Below are 12,280 nucleotides of genomic sequence, written 5' to 3'. Positions count from 1 at the left end.
GGGGGAGTCCTCTGTACAGTAGAGAGGTGATGGTGGGGGAGTCCTCTGTACAGTAGAGAGGTGATGGTGTGGGAGTCCTCTGTACAGTAGAGAGGTGATGGTGGGGGAGTCCTCTGTACAGTAGAGAGGTGATGTGTGGGAGTCCTCTGTACAGTAGAGAGGTGACGGTGTGGGAGTCCTCTGTACAGTAGAGAGGTGACGGTGTGGGAGTCCTCTGTACAGTAGAGAGGTGATAGTGTTGGAGTCCTCTGTACAGTAGAGAGGTGATGGTGGGGGAGTCCTCTGTACAGTAGAGAGGTGATGGTAGGGGAGTCCTCTGTACAGTAGAGTGGTGATGGTGGGGGGAGTCCTCTGTACAGTAGAGAGGTGATGGTGGGGGAGTTCTCTGGACAGTAGAGAGGTGATGTGTGGGAGTCCTCTGTACAGTAGAGAGGTGATGGTGGGGGAGTCCTCTGTACAGTAGAGAGGTGATGGTGTTGGGGTCCTCTGTACAGTAAAGAGGTGATGGTGTTGGAGTCCTCTGTACAGTAGAGAGGTGATGGTGTGGGAGTCCTCTGTACAGTAGAGAGGTGATGGTGGGGGAGTCCTCTGTACAGTAGAGAGGTGATGGTGTTGGAGTCCTCTGTACAGTAGAGAGGTGATGGTGGGGGAGTCCTCTGTACAGTAGAGAGGAACAACATCACTAAACAGATTACTGTGTATGGTTAATATAACTTATCATCTAGTCCCCTGGATACAGTTACTACCAACTATGAGTTGTTTTAATATGAACTTCAAAAAGCTTCAGAACATGTTCACTACCAGAGGAACATGGACTTTACTGGATGTTCACACATGAAACAAGGAAACAATTCTTACCAATTAAAATCCAAGGGGTGACCTTTCCATATGGTAGACCTGAATCTCCACTTCATCCTTCATCTCCTTAGTCTCACAGTAGTAGAGTCCCAGGTCAGATTCAGTGATGTTCTCAATCAGTAGATCATAGGAGTTGTTAGAAGGGTTCCACACCGGAGTGAAGCGAGGGAGAGGATTTTGGAAATAGTCGTAAACGGAGATTGTAAGTGTAGGCTGGTGCTCATGAGAACAATTCCTGAACCACACAATAAATATTCCAATGGAAACACTACAGTCACAGTAGAGAGTGATGTTGTCTCCTGGTCTGACTCTCAGCTCCACCTCTGCTGCAGAGATCCCATCCTGACTGGAGGAAACAGCACCTACAGGTAACAGAGGAACAGTGTTAGGATGAACTGACTGGAGGAAACAGCACCTACAGGTAGCAGAGGAACAGTGTTAGGATGAACTGACTGGAGGAAACAGCACCTACAGGTAGCAGAGGAACAGTGTTAGGATGAACTGACTGGAGGAAACAGCACCTACAGGTAGCAGAGGAACAGTGTTAGGATGAACTGACTGGAGGAAACAGCACCTACAGGTAGCAGAGGAACAGTGTTAGGATGAACTGACTGGAGGAAACAGCACCTACAGGTAGCAGAGGAACAGTGTTAGGATGAACTGACTGGAGGAAACAGCACCTACAGGTAGCAGAGGAACAGTGTTAGGATGAACTGACTGGAGGAAACAGCACCTACAGGTAGCAGAGGAACAGTGTTAGGATGAACTGACTGGAGGAAACAGCACCTACAGATAGCAGAGGAACAGTGTTAGGATGAATCACAGAATGTCACTTTGACATCATAAACTTCTCCACATGAACATTTAAACGTCATGTCTTTACCACAGTCACCACAATACCACAATAATAAGATAACAAATGTGGCCAACCACATGAAGGGGAGGGTTTAGCTTCGAGGTAAACAAGTTTCATACCAACATGACATCACTGTAAAATATTCAGCTTTGTGGTGTTCACCTTACATAGCAACACTTAATAGCAGCACCTGGTCAAGTCAACCTGCTGCAACATCATCAAACACAACAAAATAACAACCAAATACTAATGTTGACGTCACTTTTGACCCTTGAAGGAAAAGACTCTTGAGACAAAGGACTAAGTTTGGCCTCTATACTTGTAACCTGCCAGTATTAATGTTTGATTATATTATGAACATCCGGTAATCATAACTTTTAAATCCTGATCTGCATTAACTATTTCAGGCATACCAAAATGTAGTGTTTGTCCAGCAAATATCTTGGCCTTTCCAATCTTGGACACCGTGAATTGAAGTCAGCCAGCAACTACAAGCAGAAACTACAATATCCATGATGCTCTGGAGAGGATGTGACGGTACAGCCAAGCCAGTTGTAGTTTAACAGCTATGCCAATTGTAGTTCTTAGTCTTTTTTGTTCAGGATTCGTTGGAAAACAAGTGGGACATAGACAGATTGTGAAATGCCCTCAGTGTGAAATCTGAGTTCATCATCAGGAGAATAGATGCACCATGGGTGAACAAATACTTATAACTTGGATGTACTCTCTTCCCCAGGCCAAACGGTAGACAGAAAGCAACATAGCAACGGTAGACAAACAGCAGCATGGCAACAGCAACAGGAAGTGTGGGTTTCCTGTGTGCTGAGTGTGTGTCTTCTCAGCCAATCAGTGACTAGCTCTTATATGAGTACTGTAACACTAACATCATAATATCAGACTTAACAACATTAGTAGTGGTCAATGTATGTACATGTTTACATGTGTTAACATGTGTTTATATATACATTATGTGTGTATATGGGAGTGTTTGTGTCAACATGATGGGAAATCAAATATAGTCCTATGTGGGTTGTTGTGGTTTACTCAGCTAGTGCTGCTGCTCTGTAGGGGAGGGGTTAAGGGGGGCCTGGGTTTCAGGTCTGAGGAGCAGTGTCAGAGTAACTGGGTCTGTCAGTAACTGTATCAGAGTAGCTGGGTCTGTCAGTAACAGTATCAGAGTAGCTGGGTCTGTCAGTAACAGTGTCAGAGTAGCTGGGTCTGTCAGTAACAGTATCAGAGTAGCTGGGTCTGTCAGTAACAGTATCAGAGTAGCTGGGTCTGTCAGTAACAGTATCAGAGTAGCTGGGTCTGTCAGTAACAGTATCAGAGTAGCTGGGTCTGTCAGTAACAGTATCAGACTAGCTGGGTCTGTCAGTAACATTATCAGAGTAGCTGGGTCTGTCAGTAACAGTATCAGAGTAACTGGGTCTCTGATCCAGATATCAGTTAGTATAACAGGTAAACAACCATAAAGGATACAATCACAACTACTGCCCTGCCCTCTCATGTTAACAGTTCACACCTCTTGACTTGAACTAGTCCATCTCAAGGTCTGATGGGTAATGTTAGACTCCAGATGTGGAACACAGCCAGACTGAGATGGACCCACACCACATGAGGAAGTCACACCTCATGACTGGAGTCTTAGAGGTGTTGATACAGCTGAATGACGTGGTTGTTTCAGTCAAAGCAACATCATGAAGTATCTATCTGGTATCTGGTTCCTCCTACACACTGTTAATACTACACTTTATACCATGTATACCTGGAGAAATATTACATATTATTAAGTAATAATAATGTCACATGGTATTTTGCACACATGCCTGCACACACACACACACACACACACACACACACACACACACACACACACACACACACACACACACACACACACACACACACACACACACACACACACAAACTAACCCTCAGACCTGAAGTGATATGAACTGCTGTACTCTTTCTCACTCTCTCTTTTTGTCACTCTCTCTCTCTTCCCCCCTCTCTCAGTACGAGGCCCAGCAGCTGTCTGAAACCCAGGCCCCCTTAACCCCTCAGTCCTCCCCTCAGACCTGAAACCCAGGCCCCCTTAACCCCTCAGACCTGAAACCCAGGCCCCCCTTAACCCCTCAGACCTGAAACCCAGGCCCCCCTTAACCCCTCAGACCTGAAACCCAGGCCCCCCTTAACCCCTCAGACCTGAAACCCAGGCCTCCCTTAACCCCTCAGACCTGAAACCCAGGCCCCCCTTAACCCCTCAGTCCTCCCCTCAGACCTGAAACCCAGGCCCCCCTAACCCCTCAGACCTGAAACCCAGGCCCCCCTTAACCCCTCAGACCTGAAACCCAGGCCCCCCTTAACCCCTCAGTCCTCCCCTCAGACCTGAAACCCAGACTCCCTTAACCCCTCAGATCTGAAACCCAGGCCACCATTAACCCCTCCCCTACAGATCAGCAGCACTAGCTGAGTAAACCACAACCACACACATAGGAGTATATATGATATAAATTCATATGGACACAAACACTCCCATATAGCCACATATATGTAAACATGTACATACATTGACATCTACTAATGTTGTTAAGTCTGATATTATGATGTTGGTATTACAGTACTCATTTAAGAGCTAGTCACTGATTGGCTGAGAGGACACACTCAGTACACAGGAAACCCACACTGACTTCCTGTTGTTGTTGCCATGGTGCTGTCATTCAGCCTGAGGAAGAGAGTCCAAACATTGTTATAACAAGTTCATTTGTCACATATATCTCTCCCCTTCACACATATTGACCAGAGTGTGGATGTTAATTGATTGGCCACTGTTCATTGATAAACACAGAGATCATTCATCAGATGGAATGAAAAGTAATGTTTAACACTGGGTATATAGCACATCCTCCAATGCATCTTGGGTATTGTAGTTTACTATTATCACCACCATAATTCAGTGTTTTAAATAAAATGGTCCATCATTAAAAATAACACTATCACTACTCATTAATTAAAAGACAGTTTTAAAACTCGCTAGTTGAATGCTATATATTCATGAATGCTAATTGGCTGAAAGCCATGCTATATATATATATGAGACAATATACCACAGGTACGATGCAAACAACTTGTTTACTGTTCTAATTACATTGGTAACCTGTTTATAACAGCAATAAGGCACCTTGGGGGGTTGTGGTATATGGCCAATATATCACAGCTAATGGCTGTATCCAGGACGTAGTGTTGAATTATCAGAGTGTTATGGTCTAATACTTAGTGTTTAGTCTCCATGTTATCAGAGTGTTATGGTCTTACAGTGAGCTCCTGACGGTGTTTGGCACGTGGCTCCATGTTATCAGGAGGACGTGTTAGTCCCGCGGTGTTGGCTAATACTTAGTGTTTAGTCTCCATGTTATCAGAGTGTTATGGTCTAATACTTAGTGTTTAGTCCCTGCGGGGGCATCGTGTAGTCCCAGACGGTGTTGTGGTCAACCACTGGACTGGTGTCAGTAAGGTCATCTGTGTGTCCCGGTTTAAAGAGACCTGTCTGACTGTCAGGTTACCTGAAATAGTGTCACGATCGTCTAAAGGAGTAGACCAAGGTGCAGCGTGGTTCGAGTTCCACATGTTTAATAAATATGGCACTCGCCAAAACAATACAGAAGAAAAGGAAGTGTGACGTTCTAGGCTGCTCACAAGCAGCTACACAAACACAAGATCCTCAAAAAGCACAGGTGGGAAAAGGCTGCCTAAGTATGATTCCTAATCAGAGACAACGATAGACCGCTGCCTCTGATTAGGAACCATACTCGGCCCAAAACAAAGAAATACAAAAACATAGAAAAAGGAACATAGAACTCCCACCCCAGTCACACCCTGGCCTAACCAAAATAGAGAACAAAACCCTCTCTATGGCCAGGGCGTGACAAATAGTTCATAGATCAGGAACAGGATTTGATTTATAACTTTAACAGTATTAAAACTGAATGTTCAATGTTCAGTCAAGCAAACATGAGGTCAAACATGAGGTCAAACATGAGGTCAAACACGAGGTCAAACATGAGGTCAAACACGAGGTCTAAGGTCTATATATAAGCCTACTTTAGGTCTAACATGAGGCCTACTGCCTGACTACAGGTATAAAGGTCTACTTTAGGTCTAACATTAGGCCTACTGCCTGACTACAGGTATAAAGGTCTATAGTTCTACTGCCTGACTGCAGGTATAAAGGTCTTTAGTTCAACTTCCTGAATAAAGGCCTACTTTATGTCTAACATTAGACCTACTTCCTGACTACAGGTATAAAGGTCTATAGTTCTACTTCCTGACTACAGGTTTCAAGGTCTATAGTTATTTTTCCTGACTACAGGTATAAAGGTCTTTAGTTCTACTTCCTGACTACAGGTATAAAGGTCAAGAGTTTTACTTTCAGCCTCTTTTTAAGGTTTAAATGTCAACTCCGTCATCAACATGTGTGTTTGTTTCTTCATAGAGTGTCTATAGGTCTCTTAAGGTGTTGCTATCTAAGGTGAACTCCTCAAAGCTGAATATTTTCCATTGACGTCACGTTGGTGTGAAACCTGTTTACCTCGATGCTAGACCCTCCTCTTCCTGTCACAACATGGGTTTCAGAGAAAAGGACCACGAGCTGAAAACTTTCCACTCAATTGAACCAATCGCTGCTCGTATGTCCTTTCATGGTAAAGTACATCTAGTCATGAACACAGAAATACGCAGCAAAGACCTTGTTACTCAAAGACCCAGCTACTCTCTGACAGTCACCATCAGACCATCAGACCACCAGATGGACAGGCTGTGTGTTTCTCTGATTGCATTCTTATGTGAGTAACTTTTATACTGGGCCTTATAGCTGGATGATAGATGATTTCTTGATGTGGTTTTATGGTTGACCAGATTTGTTATCTAATTATTGTGATATTGTGATGACTGTGGTAAAGACATGATGTGTATATTTTCATGTAGAGAAGTTTATGATATCAACATGACATTCTGTGATTCATCCTAACACTGTTCCTCTGCTACCTGTAGGTGCTGTTTCCTCCAGTCAGTTCATCCTAACACTGTTCCTCTGCTACCTGTAGGTGCTGTTTCCTCCAGTCAGTTCATCCTAACACTGTTCCTCTGTTACCTGTAGGTGCTGTTTCCTCCAGTCAGTTCATCCTAACACTGTTCCTCTGTTACCTGTAGGTGCTGTTTCCTCCAGTCAGTTCATCCTAACACTGTTCCTCTGCTACCTGTAGGTGCTGTTTCCTCCAGTCAGTTCATCCTAACACTGTTCCTCTGCTACCTGTAGGTGCTGTTTCCTCCAGTCAGTTCATCCTAACACTGTTCCTCTGCTACCTGTAGGTGCTGTTTCCTCCAGTCAGTTCATCCTAACACTGTTCCTCTGCTACCTGTAGGTGCTGTTTCCTCCAGTCAGTTCATCCTAACACTGTTCCTCTGCTACCTGTAGGTGCTGTTTCCTCCAGTCAGTTCATCCTAACACTGTTCCTCTGTTACCCGTAGGTGCTGTTTCCTCCAGTCAGTTCATCCTAACACTGTTCCTCTGCTACCTGTAGGTGCTGTTTCCTCCAGTCAGTTCATCCTAACACTGTTCCTCTGTTACCTGTAGGTGCTGTTTCCTCCAGTCAGTTCATCCTAACACTGTTCCTCTGCTACCTGTAGGTGCTGTTTACTCCAGTCAATTCATCCTAACACTGTTCCTCTGCTATCTGTAGGTGCTGTTTCCTCCAGTCAGTTCATCCTAACACTGTTCCTCTGTTACCTGTAGGTGCTGTTTCCGCCAGTCAGGATGGGATCTCTGCAGCAGAGGTGGAGCTGAGAGTCAGACCAGGAGACAGTGGTCAATCAATCAGTCAAACCTTCATTCCAATACTATTGTAAACTAATGTAGAACATGTTAAATTGACAAATCAATATCAGATGTATTCTTTTTTTTGTGTTTTAATGGTGATAACTCTTCCTCTGCAGCTGCAACTGAGACCACGACCAGGGGAAGTGAGAGAAAGGAGAAAGTATAGTCAGATTGAGATTTGTAGTTTTTTGACTGGCGGCCATCTTGCTTTGTAGTCCATGTTATTTGTAAACCAGTACTATTCAAAGCATTAGCGAGTATACTCATTAAAAACTAAAGGAATAAGCATCATGATATGATTAATTTAAAGAAATAACCACAATGTACGACTATATATCAGTAATATTAATCAGATTAATTGTAAAACATCTGTGCTTTCTTTCTCTCTCTCTCTCTCTCTCTCTCTCTCTCTCTCTCTCTCTCTCTCTCTCTCTCTCTCTCTCTCTCTCTCTCTCAGGAGGAAGGAGACCTGTTTTACGCCTCGTTGGATATCCGTCAGGGACAGAGGAGACCAAAGAAGAAGAAGAAGAGAGTCCAGAACTCTGACTTCAGTACCTACACAGCCATCAATACCAGCAGAGTGTGAGACCTATACCATCCATCAATACCAGCAGAGTGAGACCTATACCATCCATCAATACCAGCAGAGTGAGACCTATACCATCCATCAATACCAGCAGAGTGAGACCTATACCATCCATCAATACCAGCAGAGTGAGACCTATACCATCCATCAATACCAGCAGAGTGTGAGACCTATACCATCCATCAATACCAGCAGAGTGTGAGACCTATACCATCCATCAATACCAGCAGAGTGAGACCTATACCATCCATCAATACCAGCAGAGTGAGACCTATACCATCCATCAATACCAGCAGAGTGTGAGACCTTTACCATCCATCAATACCAGCAGAGTGAGACCTATACCATCCATCAATACCAGCAGAGTGAGACCTATACCATCCATCAATACCAGCAGAGTGAGACCTGTACCATCCATCAATACCAGCAGAGTGAGACCTATACCATCCATCAATACCAGCAGAGTGAGACCTATACCATCCAACAATACCAGCAGAGTGAGACCTATACCAGCCATCAATACCAGCAGAGTGAGACCTATACCATCCATCAATACCAGCAGAGTGAGACCTATACCAGCCATCAATACCAGCAGAGTGAGACCTATACCATCCATCAATACCAGCAGAGTGAGACCTATACCATCCATCAATACCAGCAGAGTGAGACCTATACCATCCATCAATACCAGCAGAGTGAGACCTATACCAACCATCAATACCAGCAGAGTGTGAGACCTATACCATCCATCAATACCAGCAGAGTGAGACCTATACCATCCATCAATACCAGCAGAGTGTGAGACCTATACCAGCCATCAATACCAGCAGAGTGTGAGACCTTTACCAGCCATCAATACCAGCAGAGTGAGACCTGTACCATCCATCAATACCAGCAGAGTGTGAGACCTATACCATCCATCAATACCAGCAGAGTGAGACCTATACCATCCATCAATACCAGCAGAGTGAGACCTGTACCATCCATCAATACCAGCAGAGTGTGAGACCTATACCATCCATCAATACCAGCAGAGTGAGACCAATACCATCCATCAATACCAGCAGAGTGTGAGACCTATGCCATCCATCAATACCAGCAGAGTGAGACCTATATCATCCATCAATACCAGCAGAGTGTGGTCTCTGAACTTCTCTATCAGAGACCAGTCATTCTCCATGTCTGTAGTGAATTGAACTTCTCTATCAGAGACCAGTCATTCTCCATGTCTGTAGTGAATTGAACTTCTCTATCAGAGACCAGTCATTCTCCATGTCTGTAGTGAATTGAACTTCTCTATCAGAGACCAGTCATTCTCCATGTCTGTAGTGAATTGAACTTCTCTATCAGAGACCAGTCATTCTCCATGTCTGTAGTGAATTGAACTTCTCTAGCAGAGACCAGTCATTCTCCTTGTCTGTAGTGAATTGAACTTCTCTATCAGAGACCAGTCATTCTCCATGTCTGTAGTGAATTGAACTCCTCTATCAGAGACCAGTCATTCTCCATGTCTGTAGTGAATTGAACTTCTCTATCAGAGACCAGTCATTCTCCATGTCTGTAGTGAATTGAACTTCTCTATCAGAGACCAGTCATTCTCCTTGTCTGTAATGAACTTCTCTTCTACGTGTCCAATTAGATCAGCATCAAACTGTTGCCATTTGTTATTTTGCCTTTCTTTTTTGTCTAGAGATCCTTTTAACACAAAGTTTCTACTTTTATCTGAACTTTTTTGTCGCTTCTTTTATAATGTAATATTTTTTTACCATTTAAAAATGTCTCCAACATTTTATTGTTGTGCATTTTCTATTTTTTATGGACATAATGATCAGGTCTGATTTATAGTTCAGATTGAGATAATGATAATATGTGATTTATAGTTCAGATTGAGATAATGATAATGTCTGATTTGCAGTCTGTGTATCTAACCTAAAGCAGCAGGTGTAAAAGTGTATCCACCCTCCAGAGATCTGTATATAGTGACAAGATGCTCATGTCTATGTCTCTAACAATGGGAGTTGTTGTCCTGTGTAGTGATATACAGAACACCTCCAGAGATCTGTATATAGTGACAAGATGCTCATGTCTATGTCTCTAACAATGGGAGTTGTTGTCCTGTGTAGTGATATTCAGAACACCTCCAGAGATCTGTATATAGTGACAAGATGCTCATGTCTATGTCTCTAACAATGGGAGTTGTTGTCCTGTGTAGTGATATTCAGAACACCTCCAGAGATCTGTATATAGTGACAAGATGCTCATGTCTATGTCTCTAACAATGGGAGTTGTTGTCCTGTGTAGTGATATTCAGAACACCTCCAGATGCAGTAGAAAGCTGTTATTGTGATATGAAGATACAGAATTCTGCGTCTGTCTGTCTGTCTGTCTGTCTGTCTGTCTGTCTGTCTGTCTGTCTGTCTGTCGAGAGGTCACTAAGGGTCAAGGTGCTGAGCTGGACCTCTGGGCTGAGCTGATGTCTGGTGTCACTGATGGAATCATTAATGATCAATAACTCCTTGACCACTGGGAAATAAAAAACTGGAGGGGAAATCACACAAGACTGACAGCCTGTGAGTTTATTAAAAGCATTCAGTGATTACATGACAGTTTAGAGAACAACAGGTCTTTATCTGGAAATAGTAAATAACATAACAGCTACATCATCTGAACTCACATCAACTATACACTGAGTGGACAAATCATTAGGAACACCTTCATAAGAAAATAACATCATTATCTCTATACTACTAACATCATAACAATGATATATCATAATCAATAACAGGGCTAAACAACAACAACAAACCCCTTAATTAAAAAATGTTTCAAAATACAAAGAATGACCAGATGATTATAATAATACATGGACTAATAATGGAAACACTTCAAGATGAAGAATCTAAGAGACACTAAATAAGATAAAGAATCTAATAGACACTAAATAAGATAAAGAATCTAAGAGACACTAAATAAGATAAAGAATCTAAGACACTAAATAAGATAAAGAATCTAAGAGACACTAAATAAGATAAAGAATCTAAGAGACACTAAATAAGATAAAGAATCTAAGAGACACTAAATAAGATAAAGAATCTAAGAGACACTAAATAAGATAAAGAATCTAAGAGACTAAATAAGATAAAGAATCTAAGAGACACTAAATAAGATAAAGAATCTAAGACACTAAATAAGATAAAGAATCTAAGAGACACTAAATAAGATAAAGAATCTAAGAGACACTAAATAAGATAAAGAATCTAAGAGACACTAAATAAGATAAAGAATCTAAGAGACACTAAATAAGATAAAGAATCTAAGAGACACTAAATAAGATAAAGAATCTAAGAGACACTAAATAAAATAAAGAATCTAAGAGACTAAATAAGATAAAGAATCTAAGAGACACTAAATAAGATAAAGAATCTAAGAGACACTAAATAAGATAAAGAATCTAAGAGACACTAAATAAGATAAAGAATCTAAGAGACACTAAATAAGATAAAGAATCTAAGAGACACTAAATAAGATAAAGAATCTAAGAGACACTAAATAAGATAAAGAATCTAAGAGACATTAAATAAGTAATACATTCTGGAACACAAAACAAACGTAATTAAGCAACTCTCTTAAAATAATCCAAACCCCATGTTACCAAAACCCCATGTTACCCAGAACCCCATGTTACCCAGAACCCCATAATACCAGAACCCCATGTTACCCAGAACCCCATGTTACCCAGAACCCAATGTTACCCAGAACCCCATAATACCCAGAACCCCATGTTACCCAGAACCCCATGTTACCCAGAACCCCATGTTACCCAGAACCCCATGTTACCCAGAACCGCATGTTTCTCTGGTGGTGAAAAACCAAACTAAAAGGAATAATGGTGGTTGCAGTCACTCCTTTTAGATTTCTTCTAAGGTCCTAGAAAGATAAACTAATTCTGAACTTGTTATTAAAATTAGAACCACTTCAGGTTTGTCACAACATTTTAAACACCAGTCCATTGCTGACCATCCATTTAAAACACAAAACTGACCTAAGATCAGCATGTAGGGTCAGCTTCATTCTACTCCTACTCCGTCCCCTGGGCTGCTCTCTC

At 42.2% G+C, this 12,280-nt stretch overlaps 1 long non-coding RNA gene across 1 annotated transcript in view; it reads left to right on the top strand.

The window, feature by feature from the left end:
- The window catches only part of LOC145881546 (uncharacterized), a 12,510-nt gene extending 2,545 nt beyond the window's left edge, over nt 1–9,965 (top strand). The window contains exon 2 of the long non-coding RNA XR_014393109.1: nt 8,047–9,965. This is a non-coding gene — a long non-coding RNA (uncharacterized LOC145881546). The remainder of the gene's footprint in view (nt 1–8,046) is intronic.
- Nucleotides 9,966–12,280: the final 2,315 nt, after the last annotated feature.

Source organism: Salmo salar, chromosome 08 (assembly GCF_965601325.2).
Source record: "Salmo salar chromosome 08, fSalSal1, whole genome shotgun sequence".
Taxonomy (NCBI): domain Eukaryota; kingdom Metazoa; phylum Chordata; class Actinopteri; order Salmoniformes; family Salmonidae; genus Salmo; species Salmo salar.
Note: the sequence above shows the minus strand (reverse complement) of the source record. Positions and strands in the feature narration are given on the sequence as shown.